The following is a 27,041-nucleotide window of genomic DNA, read 5'->3' as shown; positions in this document are numbered from 1 at the left end:
GAAAACGATCGGATAAGAGATAAAAATGACCACTGACACGAAAGCCATGTGAAACGTAAAGGAGGTAAGTAATAAGTAATAAAAAAGGGTGCATGGTAAACGGTACATACTCACATACCTTCCGATATTTGCGTTTTCAGTAATTTCACATTCTGTCTTGTCACGTAGACCCATATGTATGTGCCCATAATTACGAAAGTGGTCCAAGTAAAGAAAAAAAAAATTATAGACCACTCTTACAATCATGGGCACATAATGCCTTTTAAAATATATAAATATTCGCTAGTTTTCTTGCTTTCACAATCAATTTTCTTTTGTAAAACTTTGTAAAAATTTTACTTTTCAACTTACATTAAAAACGTATAAAACGTTATTTATAGAAATTTATAAAGCATAACTATTTATTCAAAAAAAAAAATATATATGTATATATATATATATATATATATATATATATATATATATATATATATATATATATATATATATATATATATATATATATATATATATATATATATATATATATATATATATATATATATATATATATAAAAGTATAATAAATCTACCAAATATTTCAAATTAAAGGACATCACATGTTCACAAAGTTATATAATCAGTTTTGTTTAAGTCAATTTTAATTAATGTTTCAAACTTTTTTATACAAAGTACATATTTCATGTAATTTGTTCTCAGGCAACCAAACTTTAAACTAAGGATTTTCAATAAATACACCAGGGAAATACAACCCGCATATTTTGATTTAAGTAAAAAAAAAGAAATTTTTGAAGGAAGGGACTACAAAAACTTATCGTCTATACAAGTAGCCTCATTTTTTATAGTTTTTGCTATTATTGAGAACTTCTTTACGCTTCCGCAATATATTGCACATAAAACGAGCAAGCGGCTCGTGGGGCAACTGCTTCCGGGACAAAGTGTTTCGTTTTATTTCGACGGAAGTGGTTTGTTATATGTATATTTTTTTGTGTATGTGTGTGTGTGTGCGACGTGCGATTTTACGACTTTTCGACGTAACAATAAAGAATATCGGACAGTTTTGCGCGCAAAACTTAGTTCGGAACAAAGGCGACATGTGCCGAAACCAACAGGGTGTGCCCGAAAGTACGTTGCCGGGGCTATAAAATTCAAGTGCACCCCAAACGCGATTTGATTTTTTCCCGGACGTATTTTTGCAAATTTCCATTCAAATCCGGCCCAGGATACGAGCGACGCAGCTGTCGCTTACGAGCAGGACGATTTGTTTTTCCGAGTGAGGCTATCAGCCACCCTGGACTTAGAAATGTCACGACTTACTAATCTTACATTGAAACGGATGATCAACCTTTTCTTTAAGGAATTCAAAAATATCTTCTACAAGGAAAACTGTACAAATCGTGAGATTAATTCTATTCATTTCATGCAAATTTCAATTTTAGTTACTCATACAAATGAATAGACACATTTAAAATGCACACCGAAAAATAAATCAAATCTAAAAAGAAAAAGCTAAGACATTTCATACTCTATTTGACTACACCTGACAGTCTATGCTATGTTATATGTATGTACATATGTATGTACATATCGCACAGCTTCGCTTCGTATTATCAATCAGATACCCTGAACCTTTTTTATCGTTCAATAAGTTCATCTCGCATATGACCCGCACGGGAGGATGGCTCACTATATTAGGACAGTCCCTTGAATATATTTGAATACTCCACCCGAAATTCGAATATGACGACGACCTATAATAATATGATTTATAATATAATATAATATTTCTTCGGAGAAACATTCCGATTGTAGCGCAAGATACGACAGCGTAGCCGTCCTAAATAAACATCGGGTCTTGTAAGTCCCGATTGTCAACATCAAACAATATCAAGATTACAGTGTGAGAATGTACCTGCAAATATTCGACGCGAAACTGTCGTACCTACATATGTACATATGTTCCTGATTATAAACATAAGTAGAAACATATGGAGCCCTTTAGCGATGCGAATCGATGTTTGGGATACCACGTGCCGGTGCTTTTTCAAAATGAGCAACTTTTATTACATTAAATCGTATTGTCTCACGAAAGGTTCCCCTTCTGTTGGCTAGATTTATTTCCAAAGTTAGATTCGGTGTCGCAAAAGTTTATCGACCGCTACGATATTCGTTTTCGACCCAGTGGCAGTGCGGTCTTAATATCTAAAATTTCTCGACTATTAAGTACGTGTCCTTTTGCATCTCAAGTTGCATTCGAAAGTTAGACATTGAATTAAGGAATATTAACATAATAAATAGTACATCTCATTTTCACAAAATAATTAAACACTGTCATATCAACACCATCGTCATTTATATTCTATGGTACAGGGTGAATACTTTTCCAACACGCCTTAATTCCTATCAGTTCTGACCAATACTCACACATTTTTCTGACTTAAAAAGGCAAAAATTTAAATGGTCAATTTTTTTCGATACATGTTCAGTACAGTTTTTCAGGTCAGTAACTCAATACATGAGTTACTGACCTGAAAAAATTGAGATAATAGTGTACTATATAGATAAAAATGAACGGTCAGTAAATCGCTTATTGCTTTAAGTATTTTATTATTTTTATAATTATTATTATTAAATAGTCAAACAGTCAGTGACCGATGATATAACTTACTGACCCTCTATTAACTGACCAAATCAAACGAAATAACTAACCAAAATGTGCGCCGCAGTTAGTCTCTATTCATGCTCATTTTACTATTTTTCCACATTCCTTGTTAAGCGTAAATAAATTATCATTGATCACTAAATTAAAATGTTTTAGTAAGTATAATATTATATACATACATGATAGTTTTCAAATAAATGTAAAATCATGTTTACATATGTACAAAGAATTTATGATGTCATCAAACACGACTTTGTCTATGTATTGGAGGAATAAAGGGCGTTTAAAAAACAAAATTTGATAATGAAACATACATATGTACATATGTATGTACATGTTCACAAATTGAGTACATATGTAGGGAAATTTGCACAAGACAAAAGTTCGGTAAAAGTCAAAATTCTCGACAGGGCGGAGACCGCTAAATCGGAAGGGAGGCTCGGTCGACCTGCTCCTTTCTGTGATTATCTACTCTTACTATTGGAATATATATTCGTTTGTGGTTCAATATAAATGCATCTAAATATGAATCAAAACGGGTACGCGTTGTGCCAAATTGACGATTCATCTTTCTTTTCACACGCATCCACAAATTTTCTACATTTTGCGTATGTATTTCACTATCATTTGGATCCACGAAAATATCCTGGTGAACCACTTTTATCGGAATCCGGAATATTTCCGTACGCTGCCCAACCGTCCGAAATTATATGCGAACCAGGCAGTATACATATGTCGGAGTATTTCATTAGGTAAAAGTCGAGTTGATTCAGGGCACGGCAATATTATTGGCATCGCAAAGAGTAGCCAATCACAGGAAGGAACGGGTCGACCGAGCCTCCCTTCCGATACCCCTAATGGCGACCAACGGCTAGCCACGCCCTTCCTGTCGAGAATCCAGACTTTTACCTATTAAATATTAAGAAAATGAAAATAATTTAAAAGGTCAAAATAATACAATGAAATATTGTTTTAAAAAAAATTACTATTTTCCGTTTACGAATTCTAACTAAAACCTTATCAACTCTAAGTTTCAGAAAAAAATATAAAAACCTTGATAGAGTAAAAGTACTACTTCTGCTTGAGATAGAATTATTTAAAAAAATAAAATTTATAATTTCTATTACACGAAAAAAAATTTAAGTCTAATCCGTTAAACGGCTTAGGAGATAATTGAATCCAAAAACTTAAAAAAAAAGAGAACACCCATAACCAGTCAACTTAAAAATTTACGCCGTATCGATAAGCATTTCAGGAACCAATATTAAGTTTCAGTTCGATAGGACTAAAGGTGTTCAAAAAATCCTCAAATTACAAAGGCACACGTATTTTTTCTAGGTCATGAAAACGTGATCAGTGATCGATTTTGAGTTTGAATCCGTTAAAATGTCGAGAATTTTCGCATGATCACAAAACTTCTTCTATTGTTATTATATATGTACATACCTTCATATGTATGTAGATGAAGTAAAAGTCATATGAAAATTTATTCCTTTGTTAACTAACGGGACAAAATGTTAGTTTAAGGCTTATTTAAAATTAAGGATTTCGAGTAACATTCTCTTGACATCAATCATGTAATTTCATATTATTTTCTAGAAATGTTGACTTACGGTAATGTCATTCAATAATGGATAAATAAATAGAATAAAATCACGTGTTGTCTTTGCGCTGCAGAAAAGAAAGCGCAACGGAAAGATCGCCAGAGTCTCGTAAATGATTGTCATTAATAAAGAATGTAGCAGAAGGCCTGTCGCACGGTGGGACCGTAGACTTTGGTGGCACCATACTGCACTGAAAGCTCCACCGAGATATGAGAAACTATCGCACTTAGTCGAACTAAAACGCATTGATCTTATCCGAGGATATTAACCGAGCAATCGAGAACGTCGACGTTAATCTTAATTGGCGCGCTAGCGTCGAAATATTACATCAATTAAATGACTAAAGATAATATACATACATACATACATTGGATATATGTATGTATGTACGTATATACATAAGAGTCCGTAGGATGGTATATTTTTAGACTTGTATGAGTGCGTTCAAAGGATGCAAGCAGGTGTGGGATTCGTGCGACGATAATTTAACCCCACAGTCTTGTACGCCTAATTGAACATCCCTCAGACAGGAGTGTTTTATCCCAGAGCCCCGGTCCCCATGCATCATCCAATTCCTTCTTATTGGATAAGTTTCCACACCATATGGCGTCTGGGAGCCTTATCTGTAGGCGCGTGTCCTGCAGGCGTTGGACCGCGACCCACCGACTTATCACCGCTGCACCGATTTATCGCCCACCAAACTACAGCTTCTTCACCCTAGATGGGTGCACGCAACGACCCCGAATGTGCCACTTTTATGACGAAATATTTTGCTTTTTTTGCCGTCGTCTTTAGATGGGGTTAAAGAGGAGCGAAGTTATCGAAGCGACGTGCAAGCGACGCGTCGTTGGTTAAGTTTTGAAACAATTTATTCGGGGACATTCATATTGAGCTGCTCGAACAACTTGTAAGATTTCGTTGTATGATATGGTATAGGAAATCGTCGATTGGGAAAACACTTTTCTGACAAATTTTTCCTTTGAATGCGTTGATGAAAATTTATCATAAGGAAAAATTATGTGCTCAAGTCATTAGTTTTAAAATTAGATGCTCCAAATAATCAAAAACAATATTATAATTTCACTTCTTGGAACAGTATTTATCATAAATAGAACATGAGTATAGCAAAAACACTATCGACGACATTATTAAGATTGATCTTAAAAAAAGCAATCTACATACTAGACTGTCTTTTAACAAACACATAAAAATATTACAAAAATAATGATTTAATATTTCAAAATTTAGCACATTTATATAAATAACGGATTTCAAATAAAGATGATGACCATTCAAGATAAACGAATTGGTGACAGGATAAAATGTCTTTGTTTGTAGTATGAGAGTAATATGTATAGGTACATACATATAAGGGAGTCAAAATTTACCGTTTTTGTACTAAATATAATTCATCAAACGCTAATAAAAATGATTAATTATACACTTGTATTTAATGTGCAATTTAACAATACTAATGGGGTCTACCTCACGGGCCGGAATGTGAAATTACCGAAAATGCAAATATCGGAAGGCAAAGATCAAAAATCGAAAGATCTTAAGTCGAAAGATCAAAAAAAAAGGGTGCATGGTAAACGGTACATACTCACTTAATTTGCGCGAGCAGAATACAACAGGAACAAGAGGAACAGGCTTTTCCTCCCGTATTAATGTGCGCGCGCAGAATACGGGAGTAAAAGCCTGTTCCTCTTGTTCCTGTTGTATCCTGCTCGCGCAAATTAAGTGAGTATGTACCGTTTACCATTCACCCTTTTTTTTTTTGATCTTTCGACTTAAGATCTTTCAATTTTCGATCTTTGCCTTCCGATATTTGCTTTTTCGGTAATTTCACATTCCGGCCCGTCACGGAGACCGATGTACATATACATATATGAGTGGCGGAAGTCAAATTTTAATTTCTAAAAACACTATTTCTTTTTGACTTAATTCACAAATTGTTATCACTTATTTTAATTCCATATGTTCAGAATCTTAAAAAAGCAGAATAAACGTATTTCAGGCCACCAGTATTTTTACATTTTGTTAAGCGCAAAAAAATATATCTAATGTTTTGCGAGATACTTCTCGAAATGAAGAAAAGCGGACTAATGCCACTTTTAATTATAACGGCTCATATGTACATACATATGTACATTGTAAATTCATTCAATAAATCTCCACTATTATTTTCATTATTGTATATTATATTATCTTACTTGCTCCTAGATGGAACACTTGCCAGAAGTCAAAACAAAAGCGAAGATTGTAATATAACGCAGTGAATATGTTTTGTTGATTTACCGGTAAAAGTAATAATTTAACGATTAATTACCGAGCTATTATTCGCGCAATACATATACCGGTAATAGACTCCCTGGTATACATGCATACAAACGGTAATTACTGTTTAAAACCACTGCATTGAATCGTGAAACTATTTCAAAAGTACTTTAGTAGGTAATCGACTAAATAATTAAAGATAAGTGAAAGGCAGTGAATGGTGTAAAATAGGGTGGAATAAATATTAGCAACAGATTTTTTTAAAAAACAGTTAAAAAACTTAATTTTCAAGAGACACGTTTAATGCATTGAGTGATGAGATTTAATTAAAAATGCACCCAGTGTTGTTAGATTACATTCGGTGATTATAGCACTTGAACGGATCGGGTGGGTCGTTAACCAAGATTGATAACGACAAAAAGAAAGTGCAAGAATTCTCGTTAGGGTCTTATGAGAATTGATTGGCTTAGCCAGCCAAAGTGCAGTGATATATCATATATAGTTTTTGTTTCAGCAGATGGGCGGAGGGCGACGATGGTAAAACTCAACTTTTTCCGTCTTATTGCGTTTAATATCTGCAGTGTGATATTTTCCCAAGATACACATAACACCTGTTACAAATCACATTACACAATTCATAAATATATAAACAATAGATGTGTAATGTTTTATATTTAATTTTATTCTAGTGCTTATGATTGGGTTTACGGCATAATCCAATTGCGTGATTAAGTTGTTTAAAGTTAAGTCGTCGGCAAAAGTTTTCGATAGTGACGTTCGAACAAAGCACATATTAATTTTTACGAATTTATTCGCTCGTAATGAAAACATAATACAGCTGCTGCTCACGCACACATTATAATTTAATGAGGGGGTGAAACAACCTCTTTAGCGGCGAAACGGAATTAGCGCACATAAAGCCAATTATACCGATAGCAATTCGCGTACAATACAACGTTTTATTTCCACCTGCCTAACCTACCAACATTCGGGTCTGATAAATCTGCGAGTCTTTTATTTTCACTTGCCGAAAGCGTAAAATAAAATTTTATTGCGATCGCAATCAAACCGGACCGAAGGACCGAATGTGGGCCGCAGCGACGTTTTCAAATTAAAAATTTTTTGGTCACTCGACGCTCCGTGAGAACAGACGTGCCGAAGACGTACTCTCTGTGCGAGCGCTCATAATACAGCGATACGCCATACCGTCAAAAAACCCACACCTTTTAACATACAAAACAAACACCCCCCACAAAACGAACACCAAACGAACACATGTTGGCACCATGCGAGGATCCAACCTGAAAAAGCGAATTAAGAAGACACTGATAACTACAACCGAAGCTCCTCAACCAGGCTGCTCTCAGACCGCTCAGATGGAGACCGAGTGGCAGTTTCCAAAACATACGGCAAAGAACGTGAAAGATGTTGCTCCTGAATTTAAAATTCAGGAGAAAAACAAATTTGAAGGGCTCTTGGAAGTTTCCGATGTCCCCAGAAGCGGTGGAAGAATCCCGCCCATCATCATGACAGCTACTGGCACTCACGGCAGCATGATCGAGTCGATCAAGAAGTTTATAAAAGACTTCACAATGACTTACATTGGTCAAAATAATGTCAAGATACAATGTAAAAGTCTTGAAGACTTTAAAAAACTTCGGGATGGATTGACACCAGACCGACAATTCCATACCTTTTCCAGGAAGGAGGAAAAGGAAATAAAAAGTGTCGTACGTGGCTTGCCGAAATTGCCGGAAGCTGATATTAAAGATGACACCATCAGACAGGGATTCCCTGTAACCAAAGTGATACAGATGAAGACGAAGGAGCCTAGGAGCAACGCCACCGAGCTATACTTGGTGTTCTTCGAGCCATCGGTATCGGCAAAGAAGATTAAAGAAATCCGGTACATCTGTTACACAAAGGTCAGTGTCGTTAAATATACTAGTAAATCACAAAATATTACTCAATGTTTCAGATGCCAAGAATATGGACACGCTGCGAAAAACTGCAATCGGCAGGCCAAGTGCGTCAAATGTGCCGGCACTCACCTCACCGCACAATGCAATCAAGGAATAGTTACCCCTGCTGTGTGCTCAGGCTGTTCAGGATCTCACCCCGCTAACTTCAAAGACTGTCCAAAAAGACAGAGCTATCTGAAAATGCTGGAATCGAGGAAGAATCGAGCATCAATTGTCAAAGCCAACCCTTGGAAACTCCCAGTGGCGCAGCCACAAAATATCCCGGTCGTTAACGATCATAACTTCCCAAAGCTACCGACCATTAAAACTCCTTCACCAAATATCCCAAATATCCCTAAAAATCCCCACCAACCAACCAATCCCAACATTCAACCAACAACAGACCTAACTTCCATGGCGTCTATGACGAAGATGTTGAAGATCCTCCAGGAGATTCGTGCCAAGGCCAGCGGTTGCACCGACAAACTAGAGCTGGCACTCATGCTTGTCGAATATCTCGATGTCTTTGACTAACGGGAGGCGCCTGAACATTCTAGCTTGGAATGCTCGTGGACTTAAGAATAAGATTGACGAACTAGAGTCGGCGATCGGTGAGTACTGTGTTGACATAGTTTTAATCTCCGAGACCTTCTTAAAACCTCATATCCGTATTAACCTACCTAACTTTAACTGCTATCGCGAAGACCGAGAACAGCATGGAGGGGGAGTTGCCATTTTTATAAAATCGTCAATTAAACATTGTCGCGTAATAACTCCACCACTAAAAAATTTAGAACTAACCGCCATCAAACTAACAATTAACAACACCCATCACATAGTAGCATCCGCTTACAATCCTCCCCAAAAACGATTATTGGCATCCGATCTTAACAAAATATTTAACATTGGTAGTTCGGTAGTGGTAGCTGGTGACTTTAATGCCAAACATCCGTTATGGAGTTGCGTAAACACTGACCTACAAGGCACAACTCTTTATAAATACATTCAACTAACAGATACAATCTTACTTCATCCGGATACATACACACACTATCCCACAAATAACTCACAACCATCCACACTAGATCTTGTCCTCGTCAAGAACTGCCCAAAAATATCGACACCAAATGCCCTTCAAACCCTGTCGTCTGATCATCTCCCGATAATCTTCTCAATCGACGGGAAACCCGAGGAAATCATCAAGCATAGTTGGGATTACGGGAGAGCTAACTGGCGAGAGTTCAAGTCATACATAAATGACCAAACCATTCTAACTTCTACCACACTCACAAACAAAACCGAAATCGACAGCTCCATAATACACCTAACGGAATCAATAACTCGATCCAAACACCTTCACATACCTAAGACACAATACATTGAACACAAATTAGAGATAACTGACTTTGTTGCAAATCTAATTAAAAGTAAAAATAAACTCCGTAAAATTTGGCAAACATCAAAAAATCCAGCATTGAAAACATTAATTAATAAGCTCACATATCAAATTAAAATTAGAATCAAAGAAATCAAAAATGAAGCTTGGTCTAAAAAAATAGAAAAATTGAGCTCAGTTGATGGCTCTCTATGGAAATTAGCTAAAGCGATTCGCAGGACAAAAAACTCGATTCCTCCATTAGATGATGCAGGAATCTCAGTGACGCGTGATTGCGACAAAGCAGAACTATTATCAAAATCCTTCCAAAAACATCACACACTCACACAACATTACAATCACATACCAACGCATAATAAAGTCAACCGGTCCATTAAAATCATCACAAAAACTCCCACTAACAGTACTAAAAATATTAAATTGGTGCATCCGTGTGAAATCCAAAATATAATACGTAATTTAAAAAATAAAAAGGCACCTGGGCGAGATTCAATAGATAACATCACAATCAAACAACTTCCATTTAAAGCTTTAGTCTCACTATCTAAAATATTCAACGCATGTTTACTCACCGGGTATTTCCCAGAATACTGGAAAACAGCCAACGTAATTCCCATACTTAAGCCCGATAAAAGCTCAAAAAACCCGGCCAATTATCGACCCATTAGCTTACTTTGCACGCTTTCAAAAATTCTGGAAAAAATAATCTACACACGTTTACTTAAAGTCGTAAATAAGAAATTAATAAATGAACAATTTGGATTTCGCACTGGACATTCCACGACCCAACAACTAACAAGACTAACTGAACACGTGACGAAGAACTTTAATATGAAGAGAAGTACCGGAATGGTATGTCTCGACATAGAAAAGGCCTTCGACACGGTTTGGCACGATGGACTCATTCATAAGCTCCTTATTAACAAAATACCAAACTACCTAATTCTCATCATCAAATCGTACTTAACTCGTAGAAAGATAGTGGTTAGCGTAAATAATGAATTATCGTCTCCAAAAATAATCGCAGCTGGCGTTCCGCAGGGGAGCTTGCTTGGCCCACTCTTGTTCTCCATATATATAAATGACATACCTATTCCAAAAAACTGTCACATAGCCCTATATGCAGATGATACAGCTTGCTTCACAAGTAGCAAAAAACCAGACACTATTCTTAAAAATCTTGAATTTGCAATTAAAACAATGACTGAACACTTCACTAAGTGGAAAATTCAAATTAATCAAACCAAAACAGACGCCATATTCTTTAGTGTTAGAAAACATAAGCCAAGTTCAGATCTGAAAATCCCCTCTGGAGAAAGTCTGAAATGGCAGTCAGTAATAAAATATTTAGGAGTAACGTTTGATAAAAGAATGAGATGGGCACCTCACATTGAGGCAGCGAAATGCAAGGCGATGCGGGGTATATCCTCAATATATCCAATATTTAATCGCCATAGTTCTTTATCAACGCTAAATAAAATAAAATTATATCGCGCGCTCATATTACCATTATTAACCTATGCTTCACCTGTATGGAATAACGCCTCGAATACTAACCTTTCCAAGCTCCAAGTAATACAAAATAAATCCCTTAAAATAATTTATAATACACCCATATATACTAACCTGAAAAAACTGCATGCTATATATAATATTCCGTTTGTTACAGACATTACTAACAAACTAACCAGTAGATTCTATGAAAGAATCACTAATAACCATACTAACACACTTGTGAAGAGTCTCGGTGATTACAACAAAATGTCTATACCCTTCAGGTATAAACACAGATTACCTAAACACAATCTGCTTTAGGTCATCGACTTTAGATAGTCTTTAATTAATATGATGTATTAGATGTATTATGAACATTTATAAGGATTGTAAATAGGTTTTTGAGCTCTTTTTCCTATTATGCTTTAGATTAACATTAGAATAATATAATACTGTAATTACTAACCAAATTAAATTAAAATTGTAAAATAGAAAATGATCAGTAGATCAGTAGCTATTAAAATAGATATAAGATGTATTGTGAACATAATTTCGTAATAATAAAAAGCATTTAAAAATCAAAAAATCAAAATTAAAAATTTGAATATTCGCAAAGATTAATTAAAAACATGTACACGTGTACTTGAAATTAAATGGTAATTTGTAAGGATTGAACATCTCTGATGACGGTACTGAGAACGTGTGTGCGGTTCAATCAAATTGTCCCCCAGCGTTTAAGGGCGTGTTCCACAAGGTACCATTAAACAGTTATCGTCCCGCGAGCATAAAACAATTAAAGTCTTCATATTTGGCAGGTGAGGCTGTCTGCAACCCCTTACCGCTATAGGGTTATTGCTGAGATGTATAGATGGGGTTAGGTAGGGGGTGAAATGGAGGCGTCCACCCTCCCTTGCCGGATAATTACGTCGCTTTATGGGGCTCCGGTACTTTGAAAATCACCTTAGGGCTAACGCCACAATGTCCTATAAACTGTTGTCTATTATATATGAAAAAAAAATACTATAAAGATTCAGCTGTGAAATGCATTTTCATAACTTTTAAGTTGAATTTTAAATTAAACAATAAATAGATTATTATTCAAATAAAATTAACTTTTGTTTACTCTTTTGTTTTTTTTTTCACTTTGTGTAAATGTAACAAATTTTCGCCATTTTGAAAATCTATGTGTTGAAATTTCATTCAAATCAAAATGTTTGTAAGAAAATGCACTAATTGTAATATGAATCTTGTGAACATATGCATATTTTGCATGTGTGTGTGTGTTTACGTGTACATGTGATTACCTTTATACAAAAAGATTATCCTAAATATAAAGACTGTTATGTAAAGAATATCACGACATAATGCCTTCACTAATTAGTATATAATTCACATCTATAAATATATGTATTTTGAAAAAGTTAAATACCTTAATAACCGATAAACAGTTGAAGCACACAATGACACGCAGAGAGAAGTTCAACACTGAAAAATTATACCTATATACTCAAATTAGTACTTCTTTTGTTTTTAGTCCAATATTATTTTAAATTTTGAATTGATTTATAATAAATTTGATTTGTATACCATTTTGAAAGTTCAAATAAACGTTCAAAATGTCATTGAAACTTTGGAGGCGGTTGTATTATCTTTATATTTTATTTTTTGTTTAATTTTACACGAAGCTACGTTCAACGAGTGGGCGTAGGACAATATCCAAGGCGGACAAAAGGGCACGTCTTTTTATTTGGCTCGCATTAACGCCGTCTTCACTAAATGAAATCTAAATAAAAATTTCCCATTACTTCGTTGTCGCGGGGAAATCCCTCCCGGGCGATTTTCCACGGCGCTATCTCGAGCGACCTGCCATCATCCCTGTCCTCCTCTCAACCTCCCCCTAACGCAAGCTGTTTTATTTTTTTACGATTGCACGTACTGTTCCGCTTTATCATGTTCACTCCATTACGTTTTATTATCATATTTTCTTGACAAAGCTGAGCACGTGAGATTATTTTAATGGACGTCCCGGAAAAGGAAAGGTTTTTTCACGCTGTCAAGATGCCCCCCACCTCCCGTGAAATATTGTGCCCTGAATTATCTTGTATTTGCACTTTTCTTTCGTGCACTTTTGTGGCTGGAAAGGGCACTAGAGATCTCTTTCTCAAGACACTTGGAGTATCTTTTCTATTTGTTTTTAAAATATGGGACGACAAAGAATTTCCACTTTGCAATTCAAATGAAAAATACATTAAATTATGCAGAAAAATTTGTACATATTTTATTTGGATTTGAAACGCAAATACTTTGTGTTGATATCTTTGATATTTAATCACAAATTTAAATATTGTTATTCGTATGCAAACATATGTAAATTTGATAGATATGTAAATACATATGTATATACATATGTACATAAATGCCCATTGATATATTTTTACGAATGTTGAGACATAAAGTGGATAATTCAAAAAAGATTGAAAGAAGAAATATATATATATATATATATATATATATATATATATATATATATATATATATATATATATATATATATATATATATATATATATATATATATATATATATATATATATATATATATATATATATATATATATATATATATATATATATATATTGTAAAGAAAAATATTATATACATATATTACAGTCAAAGTGTATCTCCGGTTGTAATATATTTCGACTATTATAATATCTCATCAGTCTGAATGGTCAGAATCAGTCAATATGTATTCCGTTCTTAGTTGTATTCCAATTATTTCAACCACTTTTTGAATATGATTCACAGAATCTAGTCATTCAATGTGACCTGATTTTGATCTACGTATTTTAATCTATATACTGCTTTTCGTGAACACACAATTTTACTACATAGTTATTTTGTCGGAAAGTCATATTTTTGTTTTGAACACATTCTTAGGGTTGTCATTATATGAAACTCTTTTAAATCTGTAATTATACATATATGTATATATAAATCAATGTGTGTCTGTCACGTATGCGTTTCTATACCATTCAACCGATTCCGATGAAACTAAAGGAGTTATTGTGTGTATGTCCGCGATGGTTTCTGTAAAAAAATAATGTCCCAAAAACGGGAACGGAAACGGGCAAAACGGGAATGAGTGGCATTGCAAAGCAATAATTTAAAATGTTTTCGCGTCTCTACACCTGCGTTGTTAGGGTAAAATAAACTAACAATTGAATAATTTCAAATGTGTTCGCAGTCTGTGTTTTTCCAACAAATTAGCATTACTGTAATTTAATTTGATTATTAAGTATTAATTTGAAACTGAAACATTCACTTATCGAAACACATCGAGAAACGGAAACGGGAATTACATGCGTAATTGTGGCATTGCATCGCATGCCGGCTTCAGCTATTAGTAAATACAATTTTCACTATGATATACTAGAATAAAAATTAAATTTGAATATTTATTATTTCTTCTAGTTTCAACGTCTGGAGATGAAAGCGAGGTTTAATAATGTATAGTACTATGCGCATCCGGGGAAAAAAGTTTACAATTGCAGAAGTCGGAGAGGTCAAAAGGATCGGAGCTTCCTCACGTCCAAGCTGGGGATGTTGCTTTGGTGAATACACAAAGGAAATCGTCAGGAGTCCTGGCTGAGGGTGAGTCCCTCTGCTCCACGAGGAGAAACCGTCGCTCGGGAACCCCCTGATTGAATTGAAGGGCGCACACCCCTTACCCGTAATGAATATGGACCCAGCGACACCTTTGAAAACCCGTGAAAGCCAACTCGCTCACTTTTACTACCACGACTGTCAGAACATTACTCCATTTTCCCAATAAGATCAAGATTTTTAGTTGAAATATAAAATTATACTTTTATTTTTAATTTTTAAATCATTTAATTTAAATTTTTCATTTCAAACCTACTAGATAAAAAATTATTTGGCAATGTTAAATATAAAGCATTGTTTTGAAATTAAAATCTTGTTAAAAATGATTATTGTCTACATATGTATATTATGGCTTAAATTGAAATGTGGTTGAGAAAGATGTAGATTAGAATCGAACCTGTGGACCTTGGTGCCGCGAACTTCTACCTGTAGAAGTTACGGCTTATCAATGAGCTCGGCTGAATGGTAAATAAGGGATGTTTGTGGGGTGACTCGTGCCATCAGTGAGATTAAAAATGGCACAAACAGAACCGCTGCACTAACACCGACAGCGGCACATACGATAAACACAATCGATCTCATCTGCGATACTTGAATCCGACTTGCAGGAAAATCGTGTGTGTTGGGGTGGCCTAGGCGGAAAAAACCACCCCCCACGTTCCGGAGAAAAGCTCGCGAAAGCTCTCTCGAATGACGCTTTTCAATCAAATCAAGTCTAGCAGTTAATAACGACAGAGAGCATACGACGGGGAAAACTCAAGAAACGAACAAATATTTACAAGAAATGGCAAGCTTCTACGACGGGTGTCGTAATTGTCTGTTTATTTTAAAATATTGGAATATCAAAATATTTTCTTTTATAATACATATAAACGGGGTACGTTTAATAAAGAGAATTTTAAGATCATTATGTGAAGGAATGTTTGTTACATTTATTGAACATACGTTGGAAGAAAACATTCAGGTTGGCATCATTAGCTGTGTTTGAAAAGGTAAGGCTCTATAGTAATGCGCTCAATTTTTTTCGCAGTAATCACTTTAATGGCAAAACCAGATAAAAGAGATGCTAACGATATATGTCATTATATGAAGATAATGTTACTCTATATCGTGGGAGCTTAATGTTAAAACGAAGAAGATTTAAATTGCCTGTTCATTCTACCGCAAAAATATTTTTTATAAAATTGAAAAAAATATTTTGGGGACAATTAATTTGGATTACATATCCTTCAAAAAAAATTCATTGAAATTTTGAATTTTATTTTTTAGTAATATAATTTTATGGCATTGAATTTGTTACAAAATATTGAAGAAAAATCGAAAAATTCTGATGTGAATTCATGATCTTTATAAGGTGATGTTTCCAAATGAAAAGGAAATGCTAAAATTTTGAAATGTTTAATTTTGTTTCGCTTTCTGCACCCCAATGTTGTTCGTGGAAAAGTTGAGCAAAAATTGAAAACGAATCAAATCGACCGATTTTTTTTTATTTTGCACGTAAAATACGAAAGTTTTCGGACGAAATTTCAGATTTATACGCGGGTGAACGTGCGGCGAGCGAGCTCATTTGATTTTTCTTTTAAAAACCAAAAGTTTTTCTTTTTTTCGCACCGATATTGGATAGCAGAAAAAGGAAAACTTTTATATTAGCAGTCACAATGGGCAGGACGGCTGGTGGCCGGGACGGGCCTTCAGCCTAGCCGGCGGGACATAAATTGATCCGACCTGACGAGGGGGCGGGAGGAGGGAGGTTGCTCCGTGAAACTTCTTTGATTGGAAAAGTGGGGTCGAAAGATCCATTCACAATAAACAGGAGGAAGAAAAGGCGAATCGCAAGAAGAGCGGAGGCAGGAAAGGCAATGCGATGGGACGAAGGGTGGGTCCCCTTCGTCCCGCGCAAACCATTAAATTTATTATTTGCTCGTCCTTTGCAAAAAGCCTATTTCGCGAAATCTAATCAGCATTATTGGCAGGCTATCTCTATTATATACGAATATTAAAGGGATTCAGAAATGATAACTGCCCGCTCTTGCGAGAATTAATTTCGAAGGTCGACGACGAGACCCTAATAAAGGACGCGGACCTATGAAATTTTAGCGCTTTTCTAGATTTAATACTGTCCTTTATGAACAGCTTGTTGACCTAAACATTGTATTCCAAAATAAAATGACAGTCATTAACAAGAAATGGTTATTTGAAATACGGATGGGTCCACGAATTGTGATGCTTAATACTTAAGCTATACGAAAATATATGATTCATTTTATTATATGTTTTAATATATATTATAATAAAAATTGTCTATAATCAGATAATTTATAGCTTCAAATTTGTTTCAATATTAGCACTTACATTCATACATACATATTTGCCTGATAAGTAACTTTTATATGAGAGGATTTTTCCATACAACGAAGCAGAAGTTTTATGGGAGGTCAACTTTATGAGTTAACTTTTTGAAGAATACAGATTTTATCGTAAAATTTTGATCTTCTGGCTCAGTGATTTCCCACTTTGATGATCGCATATGCTCTTCAAAGAATTCAAAATTACTTAAGCATTAAAATGAAGATTTTAAAAATAGCATACGTTGAGTGCATTTCAGAATGTAAAATTATTATATAAAATATTTATTTCATATACATATGTATAAGTCTTATCTCTAAGTCTGTCATACAACCTCTTATATTGCTTTTTATTTTCCCGTTTTCATATTGATTTAATAATAAGCAAGACATATATTTGTCTTGATTCTCAATTCATTTGTAAGAAGTCGGCTGGAATTTTCTTGCACTCTTTGGGATCCTTTCTATCGAGTATACATACATATGTATATTAATAATTTAGAAATTATAAATAAAAAATACTATTCCTATTGTAATTGCAGATTTCTTCACAATGATCGTTTTATTTCCTTACAATCTAGGAGGAAAATTTGTGGTTTATGATTTTTGTTTAAGCTTTTGAATTATACATACAATTGATATTGTATATGTCCTTGATATTGTGTCCTTATTTATTAAGCAAGATCCTTTTCCAATTTACAATCAGACCCCTCCATAATCCTTCGTTATTTTCACTAAATCTCCGTTCTAGCAATTATTCCTGTAATTACTTTTTACATAGATATATAATCTTGCTCTTTTTTTAACAATATTCCCCTTTATTTTTATTTTTATTTTATAGAGGCATACACCCATTTTTACTAACACGATATATATTTTCAACATTGAAAATAAGTATTATTGAAGGCCTGTTACAAACATCGATCATAAAACATTATAATTATCAAAAGAACGTCTATGGACAATTTTTAAAGTATTTCGAAATTTCAACAAACTATCAGATGTTCTAATCTCAAATTTTTCGAGAAATAGTACAGGATTTAAAATTTGTTGGTACCGTTTCCAATTAAATCAGACAAATTCTCAATCTCTGAAAGGAAATGATCGACCTTGGCGTCACATATCTGTCTGGTCAGCAACAAAGCCAGGGACATAACCTGTAACCATACAATGAAAACATTAAAAGCTAACCACTGATCTACACATGTTACTGTTTATATTGATCCTTTTTGATGTTACTTTTTTTGCTTTAAATTTATTTTGATTGATCATTTTTCTATCACATATGTACATACATATGTATATCCCATATCTACTAATATTGAATGCTTTTCTTCTTTATTTTGATTTTATTTCATTGTTTGTATCAATTTTTTTGTTGTCAATGTTATACACGTCGTAATTAGAGTTTTCAATCCGATTACTCGAGTACTCGATACTCGGATATACTTGGCTTTTCTTAGGGTACTCGATAACTGGGTATTTCAGCCAAATACTTGGATAATACTCGAAAATATTATAAAATATAAAAAACTTGGATGAAATATTTTTGCATACTTATTACTGCGTACATTTATATTATATTATTCATATACATATTATTATAATGTTTATTTTGTCATTGTCTATGTTTGGTTTTGTAGTATTTTTTTGGGTTCTGAATATTTATAATGTTATGAAATCTAATAAATTTGATTTTATACTTTTTTTATTTTACTCTTTCAGTTGGAAAAAAAAAATTAGTCGAATATAACCGGATACTCAGCTATTTTCAATTTTTACTGCTCGATACTCGGATAGTTGATGAAGTCGAGTATTTTGGAAACTCTAGTCGTAATGCTGTTTGTTTGTTTTTAACCCTACCTCACCGAAGTGGGGTATGCAAGTGCCCCTATTTTTACGTTTTTCGTAATAACTATGTGGTTTTCAAAGCTTTACACCCTATATTTCTTGAATTTCTAGAATGAACTACAAGAAATTTATTTTAATAGATTTTGTATGATTTAACAAAGGGGCACATTGTAAAAAAATACATTTATAAATTACTACGTTCCAAAGTATGATTTAAAGGCGGTAGCGATAAGCCATGTTTTTGACTGTTCGCTTGCATATTCTTGTTGATTGATGAATCAATGCGAGAGAAAGAGACAGCTATATTTTCGTAAGCTATTGTTTTCGTCGCTTTTGGCGCGTGGCTAAGTCATGCAGTCGTCTGTTGGCTTTACTTATGTGCGTTTGCATGTCGATACTTGTCGTTATTTTATAATACAAAAATAGTCAAAAACATGTTATGGGACTAATACTTTTTTATGTTGATGTATAAAATGATTAACAAGATATATATTGAACCCATTTGTATTGAGAAAAGCTGTATTTTGATTAAAAAATACTGGGGTCTTACTCGACCCCGGTTAGAGACACTCGTTCGATCTCGACGTTCCGTCCTTCAAAGTTTACAAATAAGTGAATAAATAACATGAAATATATTTTAATTTTATGAATACTTACATTCTATAGCAGTGACTAAATATAGCCAAACAAACGATCAGATCAAGCAGCTTTAACGCAAAACTTCAATATTTTATTATTTGCATTATTCGTGTCCTCTAATCAGTTGACCCGCATCGTCAAACCCTTTGCGTAGGAAAGCAAATAATACGCGGGCAAAACGGTCGACATTGGCCGTTTAACGCGCACGTGCGATACGGCTATTGTGCGACTTAACGATGCGGTCATATTAATATATCAGAAGAACGTCTATGCATATATATGTACATATGTACATGCGTATATAAATGAAGTATGTGTATGCGAATAAATAGAGAGTATCAGAGGTAAGTAACCCAGTTCCAGAGAGCTTTCCCAGGGGTCGTTAAGCGGCACGCGAGCCGCCCCCGCTCGCGCAATCATTCAGCAAACAAACCAGCGTTACGTGCGACACGATAAGCTATTGTTCTTGCCGTTACGTTACGACGTAACGTGGCCTTCACCAAACTAAATTAATTTAGCCTAGAGAGTGACCGTTATCGCGGCTTAACTTGTACTCTTAATCTGAAATTGTAACGAGAGCGTTAAAAATAATTAACGTCGCCGAATGCGAATCGTGCCGCACACAGCAGACTCGTGTCTTTCGCCCGCTTTGTTTCAATACATTTCCCACGAAGCGTAAAATTTGATTTTTGATTGTGGTAGGTGATTGTTTTCTAGTGTTCAATTTAATTCCTAATGTGATATTTTGAGTGGCTTTCATTAATCACTAATAATACCTTGGAAGTAGGCGTATGTCAGTATTAATACATATGTACACTCGTAAATAAGTGATTTTCCTATTAAAATTGATATGCTTGTTTTGGGAAAGAATTCCGATTTTTATATTTTATTTATTTTTACATAGATATATGTATACCAGGAAGCCTTGACAGGAAGACCCCAATGCGCCTTCCTGGACAATTAATCACAAAGCATTTCATTATTACATAAATCACTGTATTTCCAGAAGCTGAAGGACACGAAATAACAATTAATTACATAATTAATCCATTGAGACATCTATGGATTTAGATTTTGTACATAATTTTTACAAATTATACACACAATAAATACAGAATATTTGTGACAACAGGAAAGATGATTTTTTGTCAATTTTGAGGAACCTTTTCAACAATAATCAGATAAAATTGGCAAACTCTGATAAGAAACGATCCATTTGGAGTCACAAATACCCCGAAATGTAACCAGCAGTATGGCGGATCGAACCCACTTATCACTTGGTGCTAAACACACACGCTACCATTAAGCCATACTGCTGGCTTAATGGTAATATATGTATACACTAGTGTTGTGTCCGTTGGTTTCAATGGGTGGCTTTGGAAAAGAACTAAAATAAAGTTATATAATATATATAAAAACCGACTGTCGCTAAATATGTATGTTTGTATTTATATTTGTTTGTGACGGGACAATCAACCAGTATGAGGAGCCAATAGTTTTTTAATTTTTTAAATTTTTTTTATTTTTTTTTCATTTCGGGGCAGGGGGTGAACGCCCCGAGGCGTCGGAGGCGCTGGGGGGCAAGGCCCCGGGGGCGCTAAGGGCGAAGGCGCCGGGGTGCTGGAGGCATCGGGGGCGCTGGGGGCGCCGGAGGCATCAGCGGCGCTGGGGGCGAAGGCCCTGCGGCATCGGAATGACAACTCGTAATGGCATCATGGTAATATAAATTAAAAATATAAATTGATTCACATAATTCGAGGCTCCCAGAGGTTTATAGTGACCTTGTATGCATTTGCATGACACGTGTCATGTTGCACGACAGTTTGTGGACTTTTCAGATTTTTCGATATAATGGAGAGACAGTTCTGATAATATACATATGTACATACATACATATGTTGCATTTTTGTGAAATAAATCCCAAATTAGAGATATTTTATTTTTGTAACCATAGATGGTGTTCGTCCATGGATGGTACTTGTGAAACCCCCTATTGTACGTTTTGGAAAATAAATGAACTTTAGAGAGCGCTACTCATCGATGAGTCATTGCAGAACAAAGGGCTAATGACAACTGTATGATGCTGTATGATCAAGATGCTCAGGCAGGACGTTTAGAAATCGGATAGTCTTTGCAATGGGTCCACGAGTACTTTGGTTATGGTCAGAATTGGCTGAAAAGGAGGTCTAGAGCGGAATTGTCTCAGCTTCTTTATTATCTATATACTATAAACTATAAATAAATAAATTATCCAAAGTTTGGGACCGACCATAGCCTTTCTTTAGAATATGCTTTCCGAATTGAGAGATTCCGCGAAAGGTTAAAGAAACCCAAAGAGCCTATAATTAGTAAGTGAATAATTAGTTAGTAGAGCTCAAAACCTGCACTAATCACTGACTTGTTCAAAGTCATATCAGACATCGTCAAAAATATTAAATTAAATACTTAACTATCAGGTGTTTAATTTCAAGCTAAACGGAATATAAATCTTAGTAAATTTATATAGTGTATCAAAAAAAAATTATTTTGTTAAGTTCAAATAATGTTGATAAATTATTTGATTAAATCATACGTATGTATTTAATTTTAATTTTATGTGATTTGAGAAATTGATGATGTAGCTCCATATGAAGCTCTCATAGCTAAAAATCGCTTGTAAAACATTTTTCTATATGATCAATATTTTCAGTAATTTTCCAAAGCATAAAATACGATAGTATAATTTTTTAATGTATGCAAAATATTTCTTATTAAACTTTCCCAATTAATTATTTATGACAGTAATTAATTTAAGTATAAAGGGTGGTAATGATTTAAATCGAGTACATCGCGTGTTATGTGTGAGGTTATTTAGGAAATCTATAAGATCCTTATAAATATTTACAATATATTAACAAGAGTTGTGAATCATACTGTACAACTAAATGTGTAAATTATATGTATATATTACATATAGGTATTAATGAATGAATAACAAATAAATAATAACAAAATCGCATGTATTTTGTATTGTACAAGGTGATTAGCATGTTAAAGGAAAATAAAGAGAAATTTTCATGTAAACACTTTTGATGTGGGTCAATTTAAAGCCATGTTGTGAGCTAAACTTTTAAAGATATGAGGGGTATAAGAATTCATTGTGCAAAATTATTCACCATGAAAACCTTATGGAGTTGTATTTTGGTAGCCTTTAAAATAAATTGTCACAAACGGAATAATTTATCGTTTTAATATAGCACTTTGAAATCGGAATAGAATGTTGGCATACATCAAAATTATTACACATTCCGATCCGAATGCGGTCATAAAAACTGATCGATTCTTCTCAACATATTTGAATCTTATCAATTCGACATAACGTACGATGCGAATATTGCCCGGATGATGAACGATCTCAATTCTCGATGTGAAAAAGTGCTTGGTGAAAGTAGAGAATTGGGTTACCGATACCGGAAGTACTCCTAGCGATCGGTCTGCAAAAAGTGGCGTGACGTCTTTTAACTTCCGCAAGTTTGGCGTCAGATTGGCGATAAACCAGCTTACATGACCGCAGGTTGGCACCCTTTGTTTATTCAGGAAAATATGGTATGCCTCTGCGGTTGGAAAAATGGCGACGATGCCGGAAAAGCGGAAGTTTTCTCGTTATAAATTGCTAGATCATTACTGAAAGATATGATTCTAAATTTGGGGTCATTGAAGAGGATTTAATTAAATGCTAATTTTATTCATCAAATTGATTATTAATATTATTTTTATTGCTTTTATTTTATATTTCTTTCCATCTACTCATAATAATGTAATATAATTCAGACGTATCGTTATTCGTTTTAACGACATATCGATCGTATTTTCCGTCGACTTACAAAAATAAAATCCAATTATGAAGATCAGTATATTGATACCGCATATTTTCATTCATAGCGTACATTTTATGTGAGAAATCGCCAAATTTCTCAAATAATATTGTTCGAATGAATTTGCATTATTTGTTTTGGAATTTGGAAATTTGCAAATGCAATTTTTTAAATCAACACGTCGATGTTAAGATATAATTTGATTGTTTTTTATTTTATTTTATTAACTTCAATAAAATATAAAATATACAATGTAGCTTTCGATTGGTTCTGAATGTTTCATTTTATTATTAGAGTTGAAGATGGTCGTTGTGAGAGGATCTGACCCATTTCGTGTGATGAGAACAAATATTTGCTCGTTGACGATGAGAGTCCAGGAAAAAAGGTTAACCTTTTTCATTAGCTTTCCTTGTCAGAATAACAATGAACATTTTCATCGTGTGTATAAAATGTACGGAAAAACTTTTTTTTTCAGAATTTAATATACACGATCACGAAAATAAACGTTTTAATTTATGCGTTTTCATTGCAAACGAGGTCTTTTGCGAATTAACATATGGATATAAATTATGTCGAAGTGCGCGTAAACGCGAACGCTAACCATACCCACTTATTTTTAACCCTAAAAACAAATTGAAACGAAGAAAAAAAAATATCATCACCCGAAAAGAAAATATTAGCGTAGGGTTAAAAAAAGTTGCATGGTCATGCCGCGTAAATCAGCGTAATGTGTAAATAATTCACTATAGCGTAATTCTGTGAATAATTTAATTACCTCAAGAGACAAGCGCGTAACTGCGGAAAATTTATGGGGAAATCCGCCGAGACTGAAGCCTATAAATTACCAATTATGCGTTTTATAATATACTGTGGGGAATATACGATTTGCATATAATTTCCAACCATTTTATTAGATAGTAAACGCTCGGCTTCATTTTAAAAGATAAAATTCACCGGAAATTCTGTATCATATTAAAATTCAAATATATAACATTCTAATCAAAATAAATGGTTCTATATGATTATAACTGTATACATTTTTCAAATTCAAATATTTTTATTATATTTATTCAACCATTCATGCCACGACAGATTGCTCAAATTTTGCTCAAATGCTCAAATTTTATACATATACATTAGTCCTAAACAATCCTAAATATTACAAATAAAGTTATTATATAATACAATAGCGTTATCTATGAACAAGCTGGTACGATCAGCAATCAAAAATCCAATTAAACGACAATTTTTGAGAGAAACACATTATAAATACAATATAGGTAAGCATATTTTTTTCTAATATCAAAAAATTCGAGAAATTATCAAGAAACCGGTTGATTTGGGTTTTACCAGATCAAATTAAATGACCATATGGTTACTAGATGCCGGACGAGATTTGAACCCAATATCGTATCTGCTGGTAAACAGTGATTTCACCAATGAGCTACGCTGTGGCATTATTTTATTTTATTTTTACATATTTATTTATTTATCTATAATATATGTAGGTATACCAGGCCTGACAGGTAAGCCTTAATGCGCTTTCTTGACCAATTACTTATTTATTTATTTAAAGTTTGGACCATTGTAGCATTACAGGAATTCCTAATGCGCTACAATGGTCAAAAATATAACAGAAAAGAAAATAAACAAAATAATAACTAAAGAAATTAGACATAACAAAAGAAATTAGAAAATAGAAAAATAAATTAGACATTATAAAATTCGATAAACAATTTTTAGAATAATTTTAACAAAGCATCATCAAAGAGATGTATGGATACATTTTGAAGAATTTGATAAATTTACATTTTTTCACCTTTTTTTATATATTAATCACCATTTATACGAATCAGAAAAATTCCAGATGCTGAAAACTTTAAAATTTGCGAGAAATGATGGGTAAAGGTTGCCAATTTGTTGGAACTGTTTCAATGGAAATCAGAGCAATAATCGACCTATAGTCACAACCAAGGTCTTGCCAGCAGCGAAGACTGGGATGCGAACCCGTAACCACTATGTTCGAAAGCGTTATAAGCTAATCACGAATCCATGCTGTAGGTGTACATACATACATACATATGTATGTATGTATGTACATATATGTATATGTATGTACAATGTATAAACATTTGTTTTTTGCATGTATAATATTTGTTATATGTGTATGTATATTAAACTGTTTTAACTTAATTTAAGACTTTATAATGTGACGGCGTGTTTCGGGCGAAAAATCGCCCATTTACGCGAAACGGCACAATCAATTTGAAACTCGGAAAAAATGTTGATAAGGCGCATGAATAAAACGGGACACGACGAAACTTTCTTCGCCTTCTGAAGAAAAGTTGGCCATTTCGCTCATAAGTCGAAAGAATTCTCACCGGTGGTTCACCGATTTCAATTTGAGATTGCACGACGAAAAAAATGTTTGCATACACAAAAAAAGTTAATAAAAGAGGGTGGGGGAGGGCAAAGTAACACGAAACGAAATGTCAGTTACAAACGGCCGACATAAAATAATATTTGCCCGAATTTCTGTAGAGGAAATTATATTGTGATAAGCCGCAGTAAAAATTAGATTGCGCGCACTCCAACGCAAAATATAAATTGTTGTTTAACTTTTGAGCACATCTGAGTTTGAGCAACACTTTCGGAACTCTCGTAATTTATTTACACACAATGAATAAAAAAAGGAAACTTTCGCGAAAAAAATTACATTGGATAATACAGACTATACAAAAATTGATCATTGAAAATATCTCATTTTTGACAAACATTTTTCTCATTTAAAATTATTCGATGTTATTTTTTCTGGGCGAAGAATTTTCTGGCTAAAGTAGAAGATGAAGACATGTTTTCTCGGATATGATCTCATTATCATCGTCTTGGTATCGACCCAATTAGATAAGCCGAAAATAAGAAGAAGAAAGGCAAATATTACATAATAGACGATTTTGTTTGCCACGTGCATCTCAGACGTTGATTAAGTCACAATATGGAACGGTGCACTTTCAAAAGTTTCAGGTGCTTCACGCTAATATACGTAGTCAAGGTTTAATTAAATATGAATCCATAACAATTTTGCTTTTGTTTGACGATCCTTGAAACTTAATGATTGACGTATTTCGCACGAAGAAAAATAATAAATTCGTGTCGCAATCTTTGCCGTATTTTTTCGTTTGAAGAGCCCGTACAAGTATATGGCATCTACGTCAAAATCGACCTCCATAGATGTATGTACCTATATATTAGAGTGATTACGTAGGTGTCGACAATTTGTTAGGTAACGTG

Source organism: Arctopsyche grandis, chromosome 5 (assembly GCF_051622035.1).
Source record: "Arctopsyche grandis isolate Sample6627 chromosome 5, ASM5162203v2, whole genome shotgun sequence".
In the NCBI taxonomy this organism is placed as follows: domain Eukaryota; kingdom Metazoa; phylum Arthropoda; class Insecta; order Trichoptera; family Hydropsychidae; genus Arctopsyche; species Arctopsyche grandis.
The sequence above is the reverse complement of the archived record's forward strand: the minus strand, read 5'-3'. Positions refer to the sequence as shown.